At 43.4% G+C, this 25,953-nt stretch overlaps 2 pseudogenes; one reads left to right on the plus strand and one right to left on the minus strand.

Annotated features, from left to right (window-relative positions):
• Positions 1-257: 257 nt before the first annotated feature.
• LOC101767486 lies at positions 258-14,613 on the plus strand (annotated as a pseudogene).
• A 2,286-nt stretch (positions 14,614-16,899) lies between these two features.
• On the minus strand, positions 16,900-17,951 carry LOC106804339 (annotated as a pseudogene).
• Between the last annotated feature and the right edge of the window lie 8,002 nt (positions 17,952-25,953).

Below are 25,953 nucleotides of genomic sequence, written 5' to 3' on the forward strand. Positions count from 1 at the left end.
GCTTTCATCTAGTGGTAGGTATGTTGCTTTTGTTTTTTCCGCCAGGAGGTACATGTTGATTGATGTGCTTAATAGTCATTTCAATCTGACACTACAATTAACAATCGACTGTGCAAGCTACATCGCATGCCACATCGAGAAGATGCACGTCCTACTTGATTGGTCTCGATCACCATAAAGATCACCATGCATGCCATCGTCATGTTCAACAACCTGATAGCATAGAGCCAATTAAGCAACCGAAGCTCTTATCCAGCATGGCAAACTCACCAACACCGAGGATGATCCTGGCACTCTTGACTAGGCTGACACTCCTCACCGGCGCCATCCCTGTGGCCGCGCATAACTGTGGCTACTGACCGGGCTTTTGCTGCAGCAAGTACGGCTACTGCGGCACGACTAGCGCTTACTGCGATGCCAGCTGCAAGTCTGGGCCCTACTGAGGGTCGCCGTCGGGGGGCCGTGGCGGTTATGCCGATGTGTCCGTGGCGAGCGTCGTCACCAAGCCGTTCTTCAATGGCATCAAGTCCCACGCGGGGAGCAGGTGCGAGGTCACAGGCTTCTACACACGCCGGCGTGTTCCCAGGCTTCGCTTGGGTGGCTCGAAGGCCGACTACAAGCGCAAGATCGCCGCCTTCTTCGTGCACGTCACGCACGAGACCTGACATAAGTTTTTGAGCTATGCACTAGGAAAATGCAGAATCTGAATGTTGGAGACCAAAATTGTCAGCAAGCTGATCAGGCTGGGACCAACCGGTCAGACCGGTTCCTTCAGGCAGTCTGACTGGTCCTGGATCTTGTAGCCCGTCTGGCAGGGCCAACCGGTCTGACTGGTGGGTACAACCAGTCTGACCGATCCAACCCTAGTCCGAGTAGAATTGAGGAGTCCTAGTAGGTTAAGATTTGTAATAAGATTTCCTTGCAGGGCAAGACCTCCCCACCCGATAAATATAAAGGGCTGCAATCGATTGAGGCTAACACCCAATCGAACAAAACATTTATCTTTACTTTTATCTCCAAACCCTAATCTTTTCCAACCCCTTTGCTTTCCTCTATCGTCTTGACAGCGGTTGAGGATGTTCTGAGTGGTCTGCCGATCTCAAAGCAACCCTAGGCGAACCATCCCTGACGGGGTTCCTCCTGGGGTGGTGAAAGTAGGTTTTCATGTTGCCCCTGTGAATATTGGTCTGACTAGCTTCCCTGACCAGTCTAACCGGCCAGAGATAGGAGCCTCGTGAGGTGAAGTTCCACCGCGCGTGATCTAGCGCAATTCGGTGTGTTGGCCAGAAAAAGCGTCAACACATTTTTGATGACTCCACTGGGGAAGAAAGATCCGGTTTTTACAACCATTCTATCAAACCCTAGCCAAATGGGATCTACTAAAAAAATCGACAAGGACAACATCACCACGACCTTCGTTGAAGATCTCAGCAAGGAAGAGCGCCAGAAGTATTTGGTGGTGGAGGAGTACTTCAAGACGCAGTTCTTGATGGGCTTCAAGAAGGACTGCCAGGGCACGATGACAAGAGTGCAAGATTTTGTGATGCCCTCATTCAAGATAAACGACAACAAGGTTGAGGTAATCGGCATTGTAAGCATATCACCCCCTAACCCATCTACACTTAATGAAAAGGTTAATCAGCATGTTTTGGGTAGTGATGAGCTTCTTGCTTCTTACATTGCGCGTTTAGAACGACTGGAAGATATAGAGAAAGGAAAATATGTTGCATCTACTAATAATATTACAAGTAGTAGTACTCCTCAAATTCATTCACGGTGGGTAGTGCATCCTAGCTCATCGGTTACACCTGGGGTTATTCTTGAAAATCCATTGTATGGGAAGCCACCCAACTTCTTCCCTGGTCAGATGCGGCCAGTCCAACCGCCAAAGCCGAACACAGCTGGAGGTTGTTCCTGAGCAGCATGTGCCACTTGCTGTTGTGCCGAGTTCGGCTGCTCCTAGCCGTACCAATGTGCTTGAAAATTCTATGCCTTTATACAGTACAACAGTGCATACATCATCATCACCTAACGTCATACCCGATGAGATTTTTGAGGCTTATAGGCTCTCTCTAGCTAATCGCATGCCCCATTTGAATAAGATGAATATGGTAAATGCAGTGTGACAACAGGCAAATAATTCTAATTGGAGAGAATTTGCTAAATTAAAGAAGATTTGGCTAATGTGATGAGAAATAAGCTTGGTGTTGATATTGACAACTATAAGTTGTACCAAAAGCCATATAACGTTGAGTTTGACAATGTTCCTTTTCCCATTGGTTGGCGTATGCCTGATTTTGTTAAATTTAATGGTGATGATAACCAGACCACTTAGGAACATATTAGTCAGTTTACTGCTCAACTAGGTGAAGTGGGTTCCTACAATGCTTTGAAAGTGCGATTGTTTTCTTTGTCTTTAAGTAGAACTGCTTTTGCTTGGTTTTCATCGTCAGCTACTGGTTCTATTGAATCTTGGGATCAATTAGAACAAAAATTTCATGATCACTTTTATAGTGGGAGCTTTCAATTAAAATTGATAGATTTAACATCGGTTAGGCAAGGTAGAGATGAATCTGTTTCTGAGTATATAAAATGATTCAAAGAAACCAAGAACCGTTGTTTTAATTTGTTAATTTCTGATATGGATCTTGCTGATAATGCTTTCAAAGGCTTAAGATCATCTATTAGAGATAGAATAGATCGTTATGATTTTCTTTCGGTTGCACAAGTACAAGTAAGAGCTTTAATCCAAGAAAACTGAATGAATAAAGAGAAAGAAAGCTTTAAATCTCGTCATCCAATATGCATGCTATTGAATATGATTATGATAGTTCAAACAATGATGATAATGATGTGTATGTTGCTAAGTTCATGTGGCCTACCAAGGCTAAGACTTATTCTTGTTCATCTCTTTAGCCAGCTCATAAGGGTCGGCAAAAAGAAGTAAAATTTACTTTTGATGTTTCCAAATATGATCCCATATTTGATGAATTGTTTAAGCTTCGAAACATTAAGATATATGATGCCATACCTCCACTTGAAGAGTTGAAAAAGCATGCATATTGCAAGTTTTATAATTCTTTTTCGCATGCTACTAATGATTGCGATGTGTTTCGTCGACAGGTTCAATCGGCCATAAATGAGGGTCGTTTGACTTTTCACGAGATGCAAGTGACAAGGCACCTTTCCCTGTCAACACCATGGATTTGCAGCAGCCCAAGGTACTAGTTCGGCCACATCAAGCTGAAGCAATCAAAGGCAAGAATGTGGTAGTTGGGGAAGAGAATCCTGATTTGAGGGGCAAAGAGTTGACACGGGAAGTGGCATATGAGAAGACTCCTGATGGCAGAGAGTCATTCAAGATCACTGTGAGAGCTTCTGGACACGGGGGGCAAAGGTCGACCGCGCCAACTGGTCAAAGGCTGTTTGAGCCTGCTGAGCAGGACAAACCGGTCAGACCAGTTCAGGTGGCTAGTTAGACCGGTCTGCCCTAGGGCTACCCCCAAATGTTGAAACCGAAGCGTTCGGAGATTGGGACCTGGAAGCTTAACTTGGCAAAGGATCAGGGGACTGGTGCAAAAGAGAAAATCACATTTGACAAGCTTTTGGCCAAGTATTCCAACCATAAGGCCGTTACAAGTGATTGGCCATTAAAAAAAAGAATGAGGTCACCCATGTGTCAAGAGGAGCTAGCTTCGCCTCCAAGAGCAGTTACAAGGCAAAGGGGTGAATATTCTCAACAGAAGTAGTACCCCTACTACATCATGGGCTCCTCCAACATCGAATTCACCATGGCCGATGTGAGATGATAATGGCGTGATGTGGGTACCTTATTAGTCAGTGCAGCAGCAATCTTTCCATCCTAGATGGGGAGAATCAAAAAGACCAACTCTGGATAGGATTTCACGCCCCATGCATGACCATTTGGTGCCTCACCGATCAGGTTGGAGCCACCAGGCTCAACCGGTCAGACCAGCCTACCCCAACCGATCTGACCAGCCTGCTCAGTCATGGAGGCCATCTCCTCCAAGGCAAGTATATCGTCCCAAGAAGAAAGAGGAGGGGGTGCAGAAGATGGATGTTGACCTAGAGAGGACTACAAGCGAGGATATAATCCAGATAGGGTGCATGAAGGTCCCCGTTGAGGATGATGGCAAAAGACCTATTGTCATAGACAACAAGGCTAAGACATCTATCCAGAGGGCCTTTGCTGCTAATGATCATGAGGCCAGCGGTAGCAGTTCTAGTTCCAAGTACTTCTTACAAGGTGGTGTCCCCCTGGTTTGACTCGCACACAAAGGAGGAAGCTTCAAAGATTGCGATTCTAGGAGAGAAAGGAGCAAGAACTGGAGAAATAAAGAGATGAGACCTTCAACAAGTATAGACCCATGGCCCCGTAGGGGAGGGAGTGAAAGGTCAGGGTGGATGCTCAGCTAGCACCTACACTGGTTAGACCGGCTGAGCCACCGGTCGGACCGGTCGCGACACTAGCGCCAGCAGTTGAACCGGTCAGACCGGCCATGGGACCGGTCCAACCGGTTGAGCTAGAGATGCCGCCCGGTTTCACTTCTTCTGCTCCTAAGGCTTGTGAGAATGAGTTGACATTAGTTCCTGACACAGAAGATGATGAGCAACTTGTTGATTACAGTTCTTCACTGAGCGCATGAACCTTGGTATCAATGTGGTGCATATGCCTGTGGAGGGTTATGCTATTTTGGAGAAAGAATTGGCTCATCTTGGTTTTGAACCAAAGGAAACTATATTCCAAAAGTCTAAAGCTACTGATAATCATCTGAAGGCGTTGTACATGAAGGGTCACATCAATGGCAAACCAATTTCTCGTATGCTAGTTGATGAAGGGGCGATTGTTAACATGAGGCCCTATTCTTTGTCCAAGAAATTGGGTGGTTCAGATGAAGAGTTGATCAAGACCAACATGACCATCAGCGGTGTGGGAGGAGGTGAGCCTATGAGAGCTAAAGGCATCGTCTCTATGGAGCTCACCGTTGGGAGCAAGACATTGGCTACCGCTTTCTTTGTCACCGAGACGCAAGGTAACTTTAGCTTCATTTTGGGTCGTGATTGGATACATGCAAATCAATGCATTCCTTCTACCTTGCATTAATTTTTAATTCAATGGGTAGGCAATGAAGTAGAAGTTGTGCAAGGTGATGCATCGGCTTGCGTTGCTATAGCTGATAGTTCTACCATAGGCATACATGATAATGTTAAATGTTTATCTGGTTTAGACCTTTTTGATTATGAGCTCATCAGTTGTTCTAAAGATAGTTTTGTCTTTGTTGTCCTAAAGCCGGTCGAAAATCGGCTAAACCATCTCATGTGATTTAATGGATAAAAATATGGAGTGGCTGCAGCAGAGACTTGAGCACTACCAGGCACATAAGAATGATATGTGTGAAGCCATTCAAGATTTTGATGATCTGAGTAAATTGGGACAAGGGTTTACATTGGCTGATCCTTTATAGGAGGTAGATATTGGTGATGGCACTACACCTTGGCCGACATTTGTAAACAAGAATCTTGAGCCTACCTTTAAAGCCGAATTATTTAAGTTGTTGAAAGAGTATATCAGCTGTTTTGCATGGAATTATCATGAGATGTTTGGTTTAAGCTGCGAGTTAGTTGAGCATCGACTGCCAATCAAACCTGGTTTTAGGCCTCATAAACAACCTGCTAGACGATTTAATCCTATCATATATGACCGAGTTAAAGAAGAAATTAATCAGTTGCTAGATGCTAAGTTTATTAGGCCTTGTCGATATGCTGATTGGATTTCCAATATTGTACCTGTTGAGAAGAAAGGTACGGGTAAGGTCAAAGTTTACATTGATTTTAGAGATCTTAATAGAGCTACTCCTAAAGATGAATATCCTATGCCTATAACTGATATACTTATCAATGCTACTTCTGGACATAGAGTTATTAGCTTTCTTGATGGTAATGCTGGATATAATCAAATCTTTATGGGTGAAGAGGATATTTCCAAAATGGCCTTTGTATGTCCAGGATTTGTTGGTTTATTTGAGTAGGTAGTCATGACTTTTGGTTTAAAGAATGCTGGTATTACTTAATAAAGAGCTATGAATTTAATCTTTCATGACTTGCTTGGTGTAATATTAGAAGTTTATATTGATGATATTGTTGTCAAATCGGCTGGTTTAGAATCCCATTTAGCTGATTAAGACTTGCTTTTGAGAAAATGCGTCGATATGGCTTAAAGATGAATCCACTCAAATATGCTTTTGGAGTATCAGCTGGTAAGTTTGTGGGCTTCATTGTACATGAGAATGGCGTACAGATAGATCCTAAGAAACTTGAGTCCATTAGAAAAGTACAAGCTCCTACCTGCAAGAAAGAGTTGCAAAAGTTCTTGGGCAAGGTGAATTACTTGAGGATGTTTATTTGTAACTTGTCTGGGAAGGTGAATGCTTTTAATCCTATTCTTCGGTTGAAAGATGAAGCTGAATTTACTTGGGGGGCAAAATAGCAAGAATCTTTCGAGGAAATCAAGCATTATTTGTCTTCACCGCCCGTTCTTCAAGCACCAAAGAGAGGGGTTCCTTTCAGACTATATGTGTGACTAACGATGGTGTTATTGGGGCTGTTTTGACTCAAGAAGCCAAAGGCAAGGAGCATGTTGTTACATATGTGAGTAGAAGATTATTGGGCACCGAAACAAGGTATACATTTATTGAAAAGTTATGCTTATCATTGTATTATGCTTGTACCAAGTTGAGGCATTATTTGTTACCGAATACTTGCATAGTAGCATGCCAAACCAACATAATTAAATACATGTTACGTAGGCTAATTTTGAGTGGTAGAATTGGTAAATGGGCATATGCTCTCATTGAATATGATTTGGTTTGTGAACCTTTGAAATCTATGAAAGGCCAATTGTAGCTGATTTTATTGTTGAGCATAGGATTAATGAGCAACTTGATTTTAACTGTCGGTTTGCAAAAGTGGTTGTGGTGTTTTTGTTATTCTTATAACACCAAATGGTGCTGTTTTTGAAGCTCTTAACCGGTTCGATTATAATTGTACTAATAACAAACTGAATATAAAGCTCTCTTGTTTGGGTTGGAAATTTTGCATAACATGGGAGTGAAACATGTAAAGGCTTATGGTGATTCTCTACTAGTGGTACAACAAGTTTCCAAAGTGTGCCAGTGCTTAGATGGATTTCTAAATGCTTATGTTGATAAATGCTTAGATATCATATCTTGCTTGGATGAATTTGTTATTTATCATGTGTCTGGACATAGAGTTATTAGAATTCGAGGGCTAATGTTCTGGCACAACAAGTGTCTGGCTATAATGTTCAGAAAAGAAATTTTGTGAAAGAAAGTCGATATTTTATGAAGCCGAGGGTTATGCCCTGAAGGAGCCGGTCCAACCGCATTCTCTGACCGGTCTGACTAGTTCAACCGGTCTGACTGCCTAGGCAACCGGTCTGACCGTCCTATCTGCTGAATATCCTACTTTGGCCATTGAGTGTTCTAAAGCCATAGAGGACGAAGTGGATAATTGGAGGAAACCTCTTATTGATTATTTACAAAATTCTAGGAGCTCAGTTGATAGAAAAGTCCGAAAAGTCCAATGATGGGCTTTCAAATTCACTTTGGTTGATGGTGAATTGTATAGTCGTACCACAGACGATTTGCTTTTGAAGTGCTTGGATTCTAATCAGGCCAGAGTAGCCATGGGAGATGTTCATGAAGGAATTTGTGGTACGCATTAGTCGGCTCCTAAGATGAAGTGGCTTTTCTTAGGCAGCCTTGCTTTTATTGGCCTAATATGATAGGCGATTGTTTTTGCTACTACAAAGGATGTGAAGAGTGTCAAAAGTTTGGGGATGTCTAGATGGTACCTGCTGCGTTGATGCATCCTTTTATTAAGCCATGGCCTTTTCGAGGATAGGGATTGGACTTTGTTGGTAAATGCATCCTCCTTCATCAAAAGGATATTATTTTGTGATAGTGGCTACTGATTATTTTACCAAGTAGACTGAAACAATTCCCCTCAAGAATATGATGCATCGGGAGGTGATTAAGTGTAACAACTCAGGTTCATCAGCCGAGTTAATCTTAAGACAAATTCCCAAATCTGCAGTTCTAATCAGCCCCGACCCTGACACCCAACAACCCGCTGTTTTTCACTAAGTGCCAAAAAGTCAGTGTTCCTCCAAACTTTGGAGCTGTGGGAGAGCCAGAGTCTGGAAGTTGGACCCAGGGAAAGGATCGCATGGATCTCTCGGGTCAAGCGCGCCAGAGCAAGCGTGCGCCCTGCTTCAGAGCTTCTCCGCCGCGTGGCTTAACCTCCCCTACGAGCCCCGCCTCACCCTGTCACCGGCCACGACCAGACGGATCAGCGTGCCTTCTTCCCAATCACGTGCAGAAGCACCCTGCAGACTCTCTGCCTTGCCTCATCTCGCCCGCAATCTCGCCGGCCGCGCCAAGGCGCCCTGTCGCCGCTGCGACCAGAGATTGGCCGCTGCCGCGCCAGACCACCTCACCTCCCGCGCTCATCATCTCATTCGGATCCCCGTCCATGTGCCCCGATGCCTTCCGACTTTTCCGTCTCTGCCACAGTTGCACTGCCCAAGCGCGTGCCCCACGACGATGCCGCCTTCGTCAACCACGGATCTAGCAGTGACAACTCCTTTTCCCGTCTCGCCAGTAGAGTGCCCCGGCAAATCCGCTGGTTCGGCGCCTGCTAGCGTCGCCACTCGCCCTGTCACCTCGCCTGCAGTGCCCTTTCCTTCCTTCCTGCCACACGCTAGCCGAATCGCCGCCCCCAATCCGCCGTTTGATGCGACCAGACCCGCGCTCGCCCTCACCAATCCTTCTCTCCGGCAAAACCACACCTGCACAAGCTCTATCTCCAATGCCCAATGACCAAAGACCCTATCCCCGAAGCTCCGCTTCGGCAGCCAATGGAGACGCCGCCCAAATCGTCGCCCAATCGCCGCGACGGCAGAGCACTCCATACTCTTCGACCCGATCTTCGCGCTGCTCAAACTCTCTCTCTCTCTCTTCCACGCAGCTATAAAAGGGAGTACCAGAGCCCCTACCGGAGTTCCCTTCGCCATCGTTGCCTTGCCGCATCTTCCTCTGTTTCGTGCTCGAGCGCTGCCACCTAAGCTCTTGAGGAATTTCCCCTCTCCGCTCAACACCCGCTTTTCCCAACCTATCAGTCGCTTGTTTCCTCCACACGGTGCTAGAGCTTACTTGAGTCAACAAGAAGCACCGCCGCCGCCGGAGCACCGCTGGACCTTGCCGCCGCCCAAGCCTTAACACCTTTCATCGCTCCGCCTAAGCCTGTTCTTTCCCGACCCCAGACTTCACCAGTAGGCCTAAAGGTAAGCTGCTGACCCCTTTCTCGGTTCGCCCAACCCCTTTTTCCGTCTCGCCTGACCCTGTCTGTTTCGCCCGACCCTGTCTATTTCGCCGACCCTTGTCCGCCTCACCCGAGGACTCGGCTGTATCTTTTTCCTTGACCCGAGGGTATCTGTGTTAAATTTTGGGGACTTCTCTGTGTTAAGTCTGAGGACCCTGGTACAGTTATTCCTTAGGTCTAAGAGTCAGATCAGAAGTTTCTCACAACCCGATCCTTCTGTCCTATTCTCCATCAACTGAAGCTTGAACCTCCACACCTTTTTCCTGTAGCTTTGCTACAAGTTTCTAGGCTAAAGCTTGCAAGTGTTGTTGAAATAACCATCTAAGTGCTAACTCCTGCATTTGCATTCGTGTAGAACTAAATCTCACCGACGGCACATACGAGCTGCATCCGGTGCCCGAAGACGGAGCAGTAGCTGAGCCGCCGACCGCAGGAGCTGAAGCAGAAACCGCAGAGGATCAGTTTGCCTCCGCCCCGCTCGAAGGCAAGCCCCGGAGCATGACCCCAATTTTCTAAACACGCACATGCCTTCCTTCGTTTGTATGTGCATTTACGTTATAGGAGTTGTTTGAAAACCATAGATGCATGACTTAGTTCCCTTGATCTGAACACTAGTCTGATAAGTCCGAGTAGTCGCATTGCTTAATAGGACTCAGTAAAAGTCGAGTGATTTTCTGTCACTCGCGAGTTATAGGAGTTGGTTGTTCTCCTTCTGGTTATAACAATAAGGACGGTGGACGGGGCAGGGCCTGGTGAACTCTTTTGGTGGTCGGTGGATCGCCCCGTCTGTCTATATGAAGTTGCTTAAGGTCAAAAAGTGTTGGTGTTTGTGATCAAGTGTTTGAAAGTACTAATCTCATACCTAGTATGGGATGGGGAAGCCTAGTACCTGATTGAACTAGGGCGTGGCTTATACCCCTGCTGTCCCTGGAATGAGGTTCCCATGGTGCATCATGTGGGTGCAAGTGCGGCCACAATACGACAAAAGGTCAGGATTGTGGAGCATTGCATGCCAAGGGAAGTTTGGACCTGACACGTGCCTGGGAATTAATGGGGACGGCCGACACAGGAAGCGACCCTTTGTGGTGCGCGGATGTCGTGAGATTAGGTTCACCATGCATGGTTGAGAAACTCGAATAGATTCATCTGCCTCTCATAGTTTGAGACTGCTTGATCGCTATGCTACACTGAGTAAAGATGGAACATGATGATGATATGAACTCGATGCTTGTTGTATACATTGTGTTGGAAACTATGTTTGTTTAGCATAAGTTGTCAATGTAGACTGGTTAATGAACTTAGAATCTGAGCTAAAATATTGAAAGTAAGGACCTACTGTAGTCGCTTTTAGCAAAACAAACCCCTCAGCCAAAGAGCCTTGCATGTCTAGATGTTGGTGGAATAGTTTCCCCACTAGTCGGTTAAGTCTTGTTGAGCTTAGCAGCTCAGCCTTGTTTGTGGCATCTCTTTCAAAAGTTGAAGCTTATGAGTTTGCTGCTGTTGGCACTTGGCCGCCCCAGCTTCCTCCTGGGTGGACGGTCGAGTGGGATCCCTCCTCGGATGGTGAGGAGTGGGATCACTGATGTCCTGTTTGGCCTCACCAGGGACATCCGACCCCGGCACTAGCTTCCGCTATATTTACCTTTTTTCCACTGCTCTTGAACTTGTAAAACTCTGATTTTCGAACCTGTGTTGGAATAAATTGTTGAACTTGGTTAACTTGGTTGATCTGTTGTATTCTCTAGAACCACTCACCTTCGTGTGTGAGCTATGCTAACTCGGTCATGTCTAAGTGGTTTCATTAGATGAAATCCGATGGCTCGTCGAGTTAACTTGATTAAATCATGTGAATCGCGCGTTAGGCGACTTGACCGTGCTTTAGCTAAGTTAATCCGAGGTGTTTCGCCACATTAAGTTTGTTAGAGAACATATTGTGCATAGGTTTGGCATTCCACAAACTTTAACTACGGATCAACGGACTTCATTCATATCCAAAGAGGTGCGTGAGTTTGTTGAATCCTATGGTATTAAATTGTTAATTCATCTCCATATTATGCTCAAGTTAATGGTCAAGCCAAGTCTAGCAACAAGATTTTGATTAAGCTCATTAGGAAGAAGATAGAAGAGAATCCTAGAAGGTGGCATGAGGTATTGTTTGAAGCTTTGTGGGCTCATCATATTTCTAGATATGATACGACTAAAGTTACTCATTTGAGCTTATCTGTGGTCAAGAAGCCATTTTGCCCATTGTGGTGAATCTAGGCGCATATAGGTTGGCTAAGAAAAATAATCTTGATGTTGATACTTATTGTACCTTGATGATGGACAATGTTGATGAGGTGACCGATAAGCGATTGGAGGCTTTGAAGGAGATTGAGAAGGACAAAATTCGAGTTGCTAGAGCATATAACAAGAAGGTAAAAGCTAAATCTTTTCAGGCTAATGATCTGGTTTGGAAAACAATTATACCCATAGGAACCAAGAGCAACAAGTTTGGCAAGTGGTCTCCAAGTTGGGAGGGGCCATACAAGATTGTGAAGGCAATTTTTGGGAATTCATATATGGTGGAAACTTTGCAAGGACAATAGTTGCCTAGAGCTCTCAATGGTAGGTACTTGAAAAAGTATTATCCAAGTGTTTGGCAAGATGCTTAATGTAACACAACCGGTATCTTCAAATATCGCCCTTAGAATGCAATGACGGGGTGGATTCTGTAAGGAACATTGCTCTTAGGCTTATTTTTATTTTTGGGTACGCAAATGCTTTACCCAAAAAATAGGGGGCCTATGTTGGAGCCCCAAATTGGTAGCAAGCCGATCACGCTGGGACCAACCACTACCGGAAACGGAAGGTTTGCCGTGTGCCTAGGGCACACGGCGAAGCCCCTAAAACACTCAGCGAACCCTTCGCCGAGTGTAACACTCGGCAATGGGCACACGGCAAAAAAACTATCGGCAAACACTAGTTTGCCGAGTGTTTTTTGTCGGGCACTCAACAAAGAGATGTCGAGTGCCCCAAAAAAACACTCGGCATACTATTTTTGAAAAAAATAAAAAAAGGCTGCCGTCACGCACCCACGGCCGCCGTCACCCACCCACAGCCACCACACCACCACCACCCACGGCCGCCGCACCACCACCACCCATGCCGCCAGCACCACCACCACCCACGGCCGTTGCACCACCACCACCCACGCCGCCAGCACCACCACAGCACCACCAACGCACCACCACAGCACCACCACACCACCCAGCCACCACGCCCGCCACCACGACCCCACCTACCACGGCCATCGGCCACCCCCGGCCGTCACACCTGCTCCCGCCCACCACGACCTCCGTCGGATCTGGCCCGGAGAAGGGGCGGCGCGGCAGATCTGGTCGGGAGGCAGGGGCGGCGGCCAGATCCGGCCGAGATGGAGGGGGCGGCGGCCAGATCCGGCCAGGATGGAAGGGGCGGCGGCCAGATCCAGCCGGGAGAGGGGGCGAGCGTCGTCGCCCACCGGAGAAGAGGGAGGGGACTCGCACCTCTAGAGGAGGAGAGGGATGGGAGGGGAGAGGCGCCCCCCGCGCTGGAGGAGAGGGAGGTGAGGCGGCACCCCCCGCGCCGGAGATGGAGGGGCCGGGCCAGCTCGGGCACGAGGGAGGTGAAGGGACGCTGGTGGCAGGGAGAGGGAGGTGGGGGAAGGAGGGGGCGCCGGTGTTGTGGAGGAAGGAGGCGTCTGGGCGCTGGGAGGCGGGGGGGCGGGGGGGCGCGTCTGAAGTAGTTTTTTTTATGGTTTGCCGAGTGTCCCGATCCTGGACACTCGGCAAACGTTTCTTTTTTTTCTTTTTTTCTTTAATTTTTTTTTGCCGAGTGCGAAAAAATAAAACACTCGGCAAACTCTTTGTTTGCCGAGTGCCAAAATGAAAACACTCGGCAAACCTTTTGTTTGCCGAGTGTAATTATTTTGCCGGGTGTTTTTCACGAAACACTCGGCGAAGAGAGCTTTGCCGAGTGCCCGAATTAATACACTCGGCAAACAAAAAAAACACTCGGCAAATTAGAGGATTCCAATAGTGAACGGGTCAGACCGATTCCTCCAAGCAGTCTGACCGGTCCTGGATCCTGTAGCTAGTCTAGCAAGGCTAACTGGTCTACGACCAGCCTGACCGGTCCAATCCTAGTCCGAGTAGAATTGAGGAGTCCTAGTAGGTTAAGATTTGTAACAGGATTTCCTTGCGGGATAAGACCTTCCCACCCTATAAATCTAAAGGGCCGCGGCCAATTGAGGCTAACACCCAATCGAATAAAATATTTATCTTTACTTTTATCGCCAAACCCTAATCTTTTCCAACCCCTTTGTTTTCCTCCTTCCTCTTGATGGCAGTTGAGGACGTTCTGAGTGACCTGTCGATCTCAAAGCAACCCTAGGCGCACCATCCCTGACGGGATTCCTCTGGGGGTCGTGAATGTAGGTTTTCGCGTTGCTCCTGTACAAACTGATCTAACCGGCTTCCGTGACCGGTCAGAGGCAGGAGTCTCGCAAGGTGAAGTTCCATCGCGCGCGATCTAGTGCAATTCAGTGTGTTCGCCAGAAAAAGCATCAACACCGAACAATCGTGTATCGTCTTGTTGCATAGTCTGAAACTTTAATTTATTAATAAGGCTTTCTTCTTTTTTTAGAAAACTGCGGAACTCAAACATTCATTCACAGGATTTGTGAATTATGAGTACATCTATTGTATGTCACTCGACAATTTCATTGTCACGACGGCATCTTTGCATGTAATTGACTGCAGATTTGTGCTACATCAACGAGATCGACGGGGCGAGCTCGAGCTACTGCGACCCGACAAGCGAGCAGTGGCCGTGTTACCCAGGGCAGGGGTACTTTGGGCGCGGCCCGCTGCAGCTGTCATGGAACTTCAACTACGGGCCGGCGGGAAGGAGCATCGGCTTCAAGGGGCTGAGGGATCCGGACAGGGTGGCGCAGGACCCCCTGGTGTCGTTCAAGTCGGCGCTCTGGTACTGGATGGCCAACGTGCACCGGGTCATGCCCCTGGGTTCGGCGCCACCATCAGGGCCATCAACGGCGCCGACGAGTGCCACGGCGGGAAGAACACCGCCGAGATGGAGGCGCGGGTGCGCTTCTACTTGCAGTACTGCAGGCAATTCGGTGTCGACCCGGGGAGCAACCCTACTTGCTAGGTGCTTGATGGATTCATATTAGTGTTGCAGAAGGCAAACTTAGCCTATGCATGTATGATTTCTTAGCAGCCTCGGAGTGAGTAAGCATGATTTATCATTATTTTATACAGCTGGCTCTGAACTACTATGAGTAGTATTGCGTAGTCGTGTAGTAGGCATATCTAGAGCTGAGAATATCTTTATTTGGAATATGAATCCTTACTAAGTGACACTGAATTTAGTTCGTACCATCTGATTTCTATTACACGCTTGGCATGTTGTTTGTTTAAACAAAACCTATGCACTGAGCGAGGAACGGATGATGGGCATGTCGAATAATCCGTTTCGTTTCATTTGTTTTTAACTCAGATTATATCACTACTAGCATTGTGTGGTATTCGGGAGTACATAACCCACAAATGAAGTAGTAACTCGGTTTAGCATGCATGTTTCTGCTAGCTAGCCTGACGCAGCCCTTTTGGGATGTAACGCAGTACTAGTATTTGTTCATTTTTTTATTTCTTATAGCTCTGGCATGATGCTCTTGACCCCAGAACCTTCATGATTAGTGTAAATGCAACATTTTATCCAGCACATTACTAATGGCGTGATGCCCGTGCCCAGCGTATATGATGCAACATGGCAAAGTTTTATCCAGCACATAGCTCTTTGGAATCTTTCATTTGTGCGGTATATTTCCATCCGATCTCATGACACGCTCTAGATCCATGACATTAGACACGAAGGAACAAATATGCAGACTGTATGACATGGTTTAATTTAGTTCATCATTTAGCCTGGCATGACTTTCTATATATGGATGCGATCTAACGGAGATGAGAGATTTCAATTATTTGGGGCATGCTTGTTACTAAATAAAATGAGATGCACACATGCGTGAAGTATAATGCAAAGCTAGTGTTGGTTTGGTGGATTGCGGGGCCTCCTACCACCTGATTGTGGTCGCTCCGGGGAAGATCGGAGTGCTACCCGGGCATGACTATTTTCCCATGTATTCTAGAGGAGTGGGTATATGCTCCTCGGGGCTTCTCGAAGATGTTGTTGACGAAGGAGTTCATGGTGACATGGCCCTGAAATAGCTCAGGTGTCAGGGCTAGTACCTTGTTGATGTGGATCTTCTCTTCTATTGCCTGAGGCCCTCTTTATCTTCTTGTCCATGAGAAAATGGAGGCACCGCGGGCACGCACACCATGTGCTCGCTCCGTGCGCGGTAAGACGTTCCTTGGATTAGAGCTATAAAGGCCCAAGCCAACGGAGGCCCAACTCCTTGTTTAGGCCGGTATTATCATGCCCATGTGGGTGATGGGACACCCCCATGTCCTATGACGACGGCAACTTCAAACTTCAATCCATGGCTTCGGAGTTGTGTAGCATGGTTGATTGGAACTATAGATCCAACAGCCGCAGGATCTCTTCATGTTTTACGTTGATGCCAAGTACTATATAAAGCGAAAGAAGCTAGAGTTGGTGGTTTGCACATGCTTCTGTAGGGACACCCACGCCTCCCTGCATGCAACCCCTAACAACACACTTTTCGGTCTATTTATTTATTAGTCAAATTGTTATTATGTTTTTTTACTAATTTGAAGGTATATTGCTCGAATTTGTGCATCAAAGAACCTTTAAAGTTCTTTTATTCAAGTTGTACCAATGTGCCTGCTCTAATCTTCATCTTTCCCGTGGCTTTTTTATAAACTTTCTTGTTTATCACTAATAAACATCTGCCTAGCAACTCATAATACCTTTTATTCCAATTGAAATTATGCCAATCTGCTTATACACTGTACCGCTTTAAATTTAATTACATGGCAAAATATGTAATATTATTACAAATTTGTGTTTGTATTTATGCAAATACTGCCTTTTAGAATCACAAAATTGTAATGTTGATTTTGTTTTCACTCTTTTTATTTGATTTGCTTATACTTGTTGGGTTTTGATTTTATTCTAGTTATTGGCTATCCACCCTCGCCTCTCTAGCCCCACTTCCCTCCAATAGCGCATGCATGTAAAATAACCAGTAATGGAAAGGAGGGGACTGCATCCACAATGCTTCATAAAAATGAGTTTTCATGTGGAGAAACTAACACATGAATGACGACACTTGTTGGTTCCTTTAAATGGAAGACTCTTTGCAAATGTAGATGTACTGAGATCGTTAGGAGGTTCGGAGAAAACGATTAAATGACAGAGGACACAAAGACACACAAATACAACACAAATTCTGCAGGTAAATGGGCTTATAGGAAAGAGTATATTATTACTTGCAGGTAAAGCAAATGTTTTTTATTCATTAATGTCTGCATAGTAAAGCAAGTAGTATAGTAAAACCATACAGAAGCACCACATACCAAAACACCCATAAGTGTCCTATTTATTGTTACAAACCGTATAGAAATGAAAGAGGTGATGCGTGACCACATCGGTATTACTATGGCCGTTGTCCATCTCACTTGCGAAGGGGAGCCCGAACCTGCGCATCAGGGTGTTTTCTTCCCTAGGCGCACGGACATACTTCGTGAAGAGCTCGAAGGAGAACCTCTGAAGTATCATGCCGATCCCGATACGCACCTCGAGCATTGCAAAGTTCTGTACGTCCAATGCAGGCCCTAGGCCCCTGGCAGGACAGCAGGGCATTGGGGTGGTTGGTAGCGGCTTGGGACACGCCGTGCTCGAACCTGGCAGGATTGAACTCATCAGCGTCATGGCCTCAGACATCCTTGTCCCTGTGCAGGGGTGCAATTGGTATTGATAGCAGTGTTCCCTTGGGCACCCTTATGCTGCTGACATGGGTGTCTGAACCAGCAGCTCTTCTTACGAACACCACCGGGTTGTAGAGCCTTAGTGATTCAAGAAGCACCATGTTAACCTGACCAGCAAAGGATATATCAATGTTGAAAATCGATGAGTCCTTTATTTAATTTGGAGCCTGCTTTAAGCACTGTAAATTATTCAAAAAGGTATAGGAGTTATATTTACCAGTTTGAGCTTGGTGATTATGTCAGGACTTGGGACTGCATCGCTACACTCTCTGACTACCTCCTCCCTCAGCTTCTCCTGCCACTCGGAGTATCTGCTCAGCAAGAACATGGTCCAGGTGAGGAGGTGCGAGGTCGTGTCCTGCCCTGCGAAGAAGGTCTTGCACTCGTTGACAATCTCCACGGTGGTGAGCATCTGGTGCCTTTCTTGCTCCAGTAAGCGGGCCTCGGGCATCAGCCCAATCAGATCCGCCTTGCCATATTCTTTGGTATCCTTCTCAGCAATGCGTGGTTAGATGATGATCGCCAATTCGCCATGAGCATGCTCCTCACCTTCTTGTCAAGTTTCTGAACTCGCATGCCCCCCCTCCCCCCGGGGCGCATGCCACCCACACCCAACAAACTTTTCGGTCCATTTATTCATAACTCAATATTTTTTCACTATTTTTATGGTATATCATTTCAAACTAGCGCATCAAAGTACCTACAAGTTGCTTTTAAAGTTCTATTATGCAAGTTGTACCGATTTGCCTTCTCTAATTTTCAGTTCTTTTAGCTTTTGTATAAACTTTCTTGTCTATAAACATCTGCCTAGCATCTCCGAATGCTTTTTATTCTAATTGCATTTATGCCAATTCGCTGATACGCTGTACAACTTTAAATTTACATGGAAAAATATATAAACTTATACAGATTTGTGCTTGCAGTTATGCAAATACTTCCTTTTGAATCAGAAAATTGTAATGTTAATTTGATTTCTTATACTTGTTGGGTTTTGATTTTATTATACTCGTTGGCTATATCCAGCCTCGCTTCTCTGGTGCTGCTTCCCTCCTGTAGCGCATGCATACAAAATAACCGGTAATGGAATGGAGGGGACTGTATCGAAAATACTTCACAAAAAGAGGTGTTCATGTGGACAAACTAACGCAAGCACAACTGCACTTGTTGGTTCCTATAAATGGAAGGCTAGCTCTTGCAAACATAGATATACTGAGATCATATGTTATTTCAATGGCATGTGTGAAAAAGATTTGCTTCTCTTATCATTTTCACAACTGATCATAGGTAAAAAGGTGTGTCGCACACGGTCTAAGAGGCAATCATCAATGCATTTTGGAAAGATATCATTTTTATGTTTATATATAATTCATATCTTCTAGCTAAAGGATTCCTGGATTCAATAAAGGCCAACATATTTTGCTTTATAATATGGATTACCAAGTGAAAGCAATAGTTGTATATCTTCAAGATAACGAATTAATAATAAAATATTACATGATGCAAAATGATTTTAGTGCAACCTCAAATTAAACACTTTTTTTATTCCATATAGAATCCTTAAAGATTGAGTAAATCAATGAGTCACTATTTTGCATATCTTATATCTAGTGGATGGGCACAACTGTTAATGAAAATATAAATTACAGATACAAAATTAATTAAATATTGCACAAGGAAATCTTATGATGATTCTCATGGTCCCTATAAATATCAAGCCAGGGAACTCATTGGAAGCATATCCCAGCATTGTCTTTTCCAACAGTTCACAAAATCCATGAATCCCCCTAAGGATATCAAATCAACAAACAATGAACCCATCGTTTCCCCCTTGCACGAAGCATTGGTAGGCACAACAGCAATGCCAATCATGGATCCATCATCCCAGAGCCAGCCTACCATCCAACCTATTTTCCATGCACAAGAACCATCCAATATGCCAATGAATGGTAATTCTATGCTGCCAAACTGCACAGAGGAACCATTCCCATTGTCATCACTCCTTCCCTACACAGTTCCAACAACTGTTACCCAAGTCAGCTCCATTCCAATCCAAGCCAGGTTCACAGCAAACTCAAGCAACCAGCAACAAACATTCTCGTCAGAGTATAATTTTCTGACAACCCCAGTAAGTGATTACCTCAGTTTCTCTGATCATATGGCGATTATGTCTATGGATGCTCCACCAATCACATCCTTGCTTCAAGGTGATCCTGTTGCTGTTCTCCATGCGCACCTTAACACCATACAAGATGCAGATCTTGGCCCAATTTTTGAGAATCCATCACAGGTGCCAGTGAGGGTTGTTGCTTCTGATAATATTGTGCAGAGTATGTCGAGCTCCACAAAGAAAAATGAAACAGGTGGGGATGTATTTGAATGCAAGATTTGCCCTGCTAAATTTTTCTCAGCGCAAGCATTTGGCGGACACATGAGCTACCATAGCAAAGCTATGAAAAAGGAACGTAACTCCACTGCTTCTACTGGCACCAAATAATCATATGGGTCATAATTGATGAGTGTATTTCAAAGAGCCAACTTGAGATGAGCTCAGTGCAATGGCATGCAAATAAGTTAGAAGAAATCTTTCTTGGGGAGTAAACAAGCACAAATAATAGTCAATGACTATTGGGTTAATTGTTTTAGTATCTGCTTCTGATGTACCAACTCATGCTGTGTACTGGACTTCCGTTCTTAACAATTTACGAATATATTATACCTGTTGGCGTATGTTTCCTTAATGGTTTGTCTTTTTTTCCTATGCTTAATTTGTAGTTGTTTTGAAAGACGTGAACACAAGTCGAAAACTTGATCTGTATCTATTAGTTTGGTTCATGGTTTTAATTATGATGTGATGGTTCCAACCTCTGTCTTTCTGTAGAGATGAACAGAATTTGAGCATATGCCCCTTCTTTACACCACCAACACAAGTGTTGACATTGAAACCTGCACCCCTAGCTAGGCTGCTTGATCCACACCGGTGGGGAGGCAGAGCCTGCAGGTTTCCATAGTTGTGCTTTCCTTCATTATGCAACCTGTTTCTTTATACTTGCAGTCCCGTAATTTAAAGGATCTTAGCGTTTGTATTGTGACCATTCATATGCAAAGCAGATGGGATATGTTGTTAGGTTTTTCTCATGTCACTATAAAATGTTCCTAAAATATAAGCATGGTGTCATGAGTGTTTTTAATGATTCATGTATGGTGAGCTCCATCTATGTACATATAGAGCATCCTCTTCTTCACTTTACCTAGGAAGTAGTACATGCTCATGATTTTCGAGAATAGCCACTTTTCTTGGTTGATATGCTGTGGCACTTCTCTACACTTACACTGATTTGTAAGCATGATACTTTTTCTACAGTCCCACTTCTTATTTCTCAATAAAGAAATAAAAACTACTCAAAACTTGAACTGAAATTTTTTGAACAAGATATTTAATTTAACTCAACAACCTAGGCATGACTCCCTATTATTGGAGATGGATGTGCATATGCAACTTTAACATCTTTAGAAGTTACAGAAATTTATTTGATCTCTAAGGATTTTTTATGTTCATATATTTTACATATGTGTGTCCATCAGTTTGAGTTACTTGATTCAACAGTCAAGATAACACCAAATGTTCTTGGTTCACGTAAGAAGGCTTTATTGAAGGTGTGGCTGTATCATCGTCCATGGCTGCTGTTGCCTTTAATGGGAAGCCAAGAAACGCTCATGGTACGGTAATTGACGTGACATGGTTAAAGCTAGGAATTTGTGAAAAGAATAAGGCACCAAGTAACAATCGCTGTATTATAAATGATGTTTTTCTAATCCCTTGTCAATTTCAGTAATGCTTTGGTTCTTTGCAATAATAAATTATTTTTTGTTTTCTACTCCCTCCGTCCTGCAAAGAATATCCGTTTATACTAAGTCAAACTATATTAAGTTTGACTAAATTTATAATGAAGAGTATCAATATTTATAATACTAAATATCATAATACTAAAGGGACAATTTTTGTGGGATGGAGGAGGTACCTATCAGTCGCTCTACCTGCATTGTCGTTTGTTTTTGTTTACCTTTATATTTCTGTCTGTTTTTTAATCACTGATGCAGTTACGATAATTCCAGCAGCAGTCGACCCCCCACTGTAACCGGCCTGTATGGCTGTATGTACAGTAGAAATTCTTACGCCCACATTCAAATTTGATTTTTCATTTGTTTTTGCAATAACATATGTTTTTATTGCATTATTTTGATCAAATTTCCCTTGACACTTGTTACTAAGTTTATTTCCTCACTGGTTTTTGATCTTATATATGCATCACGAAGAGTAAGTTGTTGTGTGATCATGGAAAACATGAACTAGAGACTTACGAGGAAGGGGGTGTTTGGGAGGGCTAAATCCCTGTCACATCCGATGTTTGGACACTCATTAGGAGTATTAAATATAGGTTAATTACAAAACTAATTGCACAACCCCTAGGCTAAATTGCGAGACAATTAAGCCTAATCATGATTTGACAATATGGTGCTACAGTAACCATTCGCTAATGATGGATTAATTAGTCTTAATAGATTCGTCTTGCGATTTAGCCTAAGGTTTCTGCTATTAATTTTGTAATTAGCTCATGTTTAATTCTTGTAATTAGCATCCGAACATCTAATGTGACAGGGCTAAAGTTTAGCCCCTGTCTCACAAACACCCCCGAAGGAAAAGGCTGTCATTATCCCATGTGTTGCCTCAAAGTATATTAGGGGGTGTTTGTTTCTTTAGCCCCTCCTAAAATTCCTGTCACATCGAATGTTTAGATACTAATTAGAAGTATTAAACATAGGCTAATTAAAAAACCAATTGCACAGATAGAGACTAATTTGCGAGACGAATCTATTAAGCCTAATTAGTTCATGATTTGACAATATGATGCTACAGTAAACATGTGCTAATGATGGATTAATTAGCCTCAATAGATTCATCTCGTGAATTAGCCTCCATCTATGTAATTAGTTTTATAATTAGCTCATGTTTAGTCCTCCTAATTAGCCTCCGAATATTCGATGTGACATAAATTTTAGTCAGGACTAAAGATCCAAACACCCCCTTAGTCATGCATCCAGGCGTTCATCTCAGCCTTCCTGGTATATATCAAATGAGAAGATAACAAGCTTAGGCATCGAGATGATAACGCTGCAAACAACCATCAAGAAAAACATTGATAGATTAATTAAAAAAGAAAGGATTATTTGTTAGTCCCTCCTTTTCATTATGTAAAGCGTATCAGCATTTGACAAACTTTGACTATTAATTTGTCTTAATACATTATCACTTGTTACAAACTAACTATCATATTGAAGATAAAATCTACTGGTACAACTTTTAGCCTATAAACGTGCATATAATTCATCCAATTGGTTATCAACTATCCTAATATGCTTTACACAAAGAAAAGGAGGAAGTACTAGCTAGCAACCTGTGAACTAGAATATGCTAATTAAATTAATACTTGATATACCAAAATAGTGGCATGCTCTAAACTTTTCACTTCACAAGATAAACCGAGACATGTACTATCGATATAACCATTACACATCCGACTTACTAGTCCCCAAAACCACAGCCGGCTGATAGCATTTTTGCTGGGCTCAAACAAAGCTTATGTGCTGACTTCACTGGAACTGAATATCAATGCGCTCCTGGTATTTAGTAAAAGCCCTGGTACCGTACTCCGATTATGTCCTAGGTGGTAAGAGGCCAAATAAATCCAAGCATTAAACTTGAGAAAAAAATAATTGATAAAACACATAAATATAAATAACGATTGACAAAAGAAAAAAATGGATATCCGGCTATACCACAGTTTGTTTCAAGAATCGAGATGCAACTGTTTAGTTTTTAACTACCGTAAAATACTATGGACACAAGATCATTATTTTTTCCCTAAATATGTATCAAGTTAGGGTCAAATAACTTGATCAATATGCTCTCACTATTTTCTTCACTTGTGGAAATCCTGGGACGCTAAATAGTCGATGCTCACATAAGTCCCTTCTAATTCAATTCCAGATCCACCTGGAAGCAAACAAATAAATAATCACGATTCCCTTCAAAAAGAAAAAAAACAGAAGTGTTGGTTTTAATTCTAATTTACAACAACCTTTTTATCAGACGGTGGCATATTATACTCCACCTTTGCTACCTACGGGTACCGAGGTTCCTTCTGGGCTGGTACCAGATGCGTGCTTTAATAAAACTCCACAACCTACACCGCATCTTTCTTTACCGGAGCTACCATCTGTGCCCCAAAATAATTTGTTGCAACCTTTTGAAACTTTAAAAGATCAGGTTACTAACATGCTTAGAGAAGTTGGTCTGGAACCTAAAGGTAGAGCACGTGAGTATCAAAAAACCTACCCAGATTATTTTGATACAACACCATATCCTCATGGTATTAAAATTCATGATTTTGTTAAGTTCACGGAAGAGGATGGTAGGTCCACTTTTGAGCATATAGGACAGTTCCTAGCACAATGCAGTGAAGTTGGGACACCAGATGTTTATAGAGTGAAATTGTTTCCTTTATCTTTATCTGCATTCACACGGTTTGCATCTCTTGCTCCTAATTCTATTGTAACCTTGGCACAACTGGAGTAAAAATTTCATGAATACTTTTACAGTGGTGAAACTAAGCTTAGACTTTCACATTTCACATTTAACATCGATTATATTAGGAGGTTTAGGGATGTGAAAAACTGATGTTTCAATCTGACCATAGCTGAAAAAAATTTAGCGAATCTTGCTTTTTCGGGTTTGCTTGCTCATATTAGGGATCGTTTAGAAGGGCAAGAATTTTAGATGTTAACCAAGTTTTGCATAAGGCTTTGGCTCAAGAAGATCACGCTAAAGAAGTTAAACAATACAGCCGGAGTGGTTCAATCAAACCAGGCCCATGGTGCTTGCGAAGATGACTTGGAAAGAGAAGCGCATCGCGAAGGAGGAAGGTAACACCATAGATGGCATGAGTATTGGTGAAAATTCAGAAAATAGAAATGACATTCATGATACTATGGATATTAATATGGTGTTCATGTTGCCTTCTGAATTTCGTGCTCCTGAATCAGAAGTTGCTGAGCTTGATCTTGGTCCAAAAAATGCTATATTTGAGAAACCAGAGAAGCCTGGCCAGCACCTGAAGCCTTTATTCATCAAAGGTCATATTGATGGTAAGCCTGTTGATCACATGCTTGTTGACAGTGGTGTCGGAGTTAATGTTATGCCTCTTTCGATTTTTTCTAAATTGGGCCGAGATGAAAGTGATTTAAAGAAGACCAACATGGGACTTAGTGGGTTCCAAGAGAGCTATCTGAAGCCAAGGGTGTTATTTCTACGGAGCTAACTGTAGGAAGCAAAATAATTCCGAATGCATTCTTTGTTGTTGATGTCAAAGGCCAATATGTTAGGACGTGATTGGATTCATGCAAATTGCTGCATACCTTCAAGTTTACATCAATGCTTGATTCAATGGGTTGGTGATGATGTGGACGTGATTGAGGCAGATAATTCAGCCTGCATTGCATTAACTGATACGCAGGTTGATTGGCAACATGATGGGATGAGATGCTTGACAGGAAGGGATTTTTCAGATTGTGATTATCTTGCTATTCGCAGAGATGGTTTTGTACCAGTACATCCACAGCCGGCTAAAGTAGCTCAGCTTAATAATTTATCTTTTTGAACAATGAATAAAGAAGATAGTATTAAGTGGTTGCAAAAGCGTACTGAGGAGTATCGTTCAGGCAAGAACGGTATGCATGAAACTATTGAAGACTTTGACGATATGGAGAAACTTGGGCAGGGGTTCTCATCGGCTTATTCGCTTGAGGAAATTGATATTGGTGATGGAAGTGTTCCCAGGCCTACGTACATAAATGCAAACCTAGAAGCTAATTAGAAAAGCAAGGTATGTGCATTGCTTAAAGAATTTGTTGACTCCTTTGCTTGGAGTTATACAGAGATGCCCGGTTTGAGTAGGGTTTTGGTTAAACATAAATTGCCTATTAAAACTGGTTTTAGGTCGCATAAACAACTCCCTAGATGATTTAATCCAAATATATATGACCACATCAAAGAAGAAATTGATTGGTGTTTAAAAGCTGGGTTTATTTGGCCATGCAGATATGCGGAATGGATTTCTAACATTGTACCCATTGAAAAGAAAAATACTGGTAAAATTAGAGTGTGTAATGACTTTAGATATTTAAATAAGGCAACTCCTAAAGATGAGTATCCTATGCCTATAGCCGACATGTTGATCAATAATGCTTCTGGTCATAAATGGATTAGTTTTTTGGATGGCAATGCTGGTTATAATCAGATCTTCATGGCTGAGGAAGGTATGTCTAAGATAGCTTTTCGTTGTCTGGTTTTGTTGGTTTATTTGAATGGGTTGTTATGACTTTTGGGTTGAAAAATGCTGGTGCTACATATCAACGTGCTATGAATTTAATTTTTCATGATCTGTTGGGTATTGTGTTGGAAATATATATTGATGATGTGGTTGTTAAATCGGATGGGTTTTATAATCATTTAGCCAATTTA

Source organism: Setaria italica, chromosome V, assembly GCF_000263155.2.
Source record: "Setaria italica strain Yugu1 chromosome V, Setaria_italica_v2.0, whole genome shotgun sequence".
Classification (NCBI taxonomy): Eukaryota; Viridiplantae; Streptophyta; class Magnoliopsida; order Poales; family Poaceae; genus Setaria; species Setaria italica.